Source organism: Gossypium arboreum, chromosome 1, assembly GCF_025698485.1.
Source record: "Gossypium arboreum isolate Shixiya-1 chromosome 1, ASM2569848v2, whole genome shotgun sequence".
Taxonomy (NCBI): Eukaryota; Viridiplantae; Streptophyta; class Magnoliopsida; order Malvales; family Malvaceae; genus Gossypium; species Gossypium arboreum.
In genome coordinates this window covers 88,643,638-88,645,706 of record NC_069070.1, presented here as the reverse complement: position 1 = coordinate 88,645,706, position 2,069 = coordinate 88,643,638, and the positions used below count along the sequence as shown (strand labels likewise).

Genomic DNA, 2,069 nt, shown 5'->3' with positions numbered 1-2,069 from the left:
TCATTCAATCGATTTTTCCAAAAGCAATTCCCCAATTCGATTCTCTGTGTGTTCTTAGTTTAGATAATTAATTAGTTAAAAGAAAAACCTCTTTATTCTTAGGCTAGATAATAAAAAGACAGTCATTACTAGTACTTTTAATTCCTTTGGGTTCGACAATCTTGTCTTGCTAAAACTATACTACTGTTCGATAGGTACACTTGCCTACATCGCGATAGTAGTTAGTTCAAGAACGAGTAATTATAAATATTTAAAACTTATCATGAAATCACACGATCAAGTTTCTGGCACCATTGCCGGGGAACTGAAATATTAGGAACACTCAATTTTTATTACTTTAGCCATTTATTTTTCGTGCACTTTAATTTTTTATTATTATTTATTAATTTACTTTTTCCTTCTCTTGGCAAGTTTTTATAGTTTATGACTAGAAGAAATCCATCAGGACCATTACTTTTTGACGAAGAAATCTATCGTACAGTTCACAGAAATCAAAGAGAAATAAGACGAAGCTTAAAATACTTAGAAAACGAGCAAGAAGACGATACTCAACCCCCAACTGAAGAGATGGATGAAAACCAAGGCAATCAACTACCTCCTGCAGTTGCGGTTAATCAAAATCCTGCTCCACACTCTATATGTGATTATGCTAAACCTTCTTTAACAGGAACTGAATCGAGCATAGTTAGACCTGCTTTAGCTGCAAATACTTTTGAATTAAAACCTAACACTATTAAATGATACAATAATTTGTTCAGTTTGATGGTTTGTAGGATGAGGATCCCAACGCTCATTTAGCCAACTTCTTAGAACTGTGCGATACATTTAAAATTAATGGTGTTTCTAGTGATGCCATTCGTCTTCGGTTATTCCCTTTTTCATTGAGGAACAAAGCTAAATAGTGGTTGAACTCGTTACCACGAGGGTCAATTACTACTTGGGAACAAATGACCGAAACATTTTTACTAAAATATTTTCTGCCGGCTAAGATGGCTAAATTACGTAATGATATCTCTTCTTTTGTGCAGATAGATTTAGAAACACTCTATAATGCATGGGAGAGATACAAGGACCTTTTGAGAAGGTGCCCTCACCATGGGTTATCGCTTTAGCTACAGGTCCAAACATTCCATAATGGCCTGAATCCTTCGACTCGACAAATGGTTGACGCAGCTGCTGGTGGAACCATCAATAATAAAACACCTGAAGATGCCTATGAGTTTATAGAGGAGATGTCACTGAATAACTATTAGTGGCAAGTCATGAGGACAAAGCCAACGAAAACAGCCGGCGTTTATAACGTCAATTCGGTCACCATGCTCTCTAATTAGGTAGAACTCTTAAATAAAAAGATTGATGGTTTTCTTAGTTCTTCACAGGTTCACCGAGTAATGCAGTGCGAAACAAGTGGAGGTGGAACAAGCCATTCGGAATACCAGCCTTATGGCCACAACATGGATAACGAGCAATTAAACTACATGGGTAATAATCCTCGACCTCAAAACAATCCATATTGTAACACTTACAATGCAGGTTGAAGGAACCACCCCAATTTCTCATGGAGCGGTCAAGGAAATCAAAGACCACAACCACCTCCAGGCTACCAACAACCACCCTACCAACAGGAAAAGAAGCCGAACCTTGAAAAGATGCTCTCAAAGTTTATTTCGGTATAAGAAACTTGTTTCTAGAACACCGAGACAGCACTTAAAAATCAACAAGCGTCGATCTAAGGGCTCAAAACTCAGATAGGCCAGCTTTCAAAACTAATTTCTGAACGACCACAAGGTAGCTTGCCAAGTAATACTGAACCCAACCCAAGGGAACATCTTAATGCAATTAATATTCAAGATGAAGAAGGATTTGTTGAGCCTGAACCAGAACCGAGGCAAGAAACTATGGTAAGAAAAAGTCTAGGTGAGGTAGATAACAATAAAAACAAAACAGTGAATGTTGAATATAAACCTCGTGTGCCATACCCCAAGGCGACAAGGAAAGACTGCTCAGATGAACAATTTGGTAAATTCCTGAAACTCTTAAAAAAATTACATATTAACTTACCGTTTATT

At 37.3% G+C, this 2,069-nt stretch overlaps 1 non-coding gene across 1 annotated transcript; it reads right to left on the bottom strand.

Annotated features, from left to right (window-relative positions):
* Positions 1–995: 995 nt before the first annotated feature.
* On the bottom strand, positions 996–1,102 carry LOC128282158 (small nucleolar RNA R71). Its single transcript, XR_008272399.1, has one exon. It is a non-coding gene; the product is annotated as a small nucleolar RNA R71 (small nucleolar RNA).
* Positions 1,103–2,069: the final 967 nt, after the last annotated feature.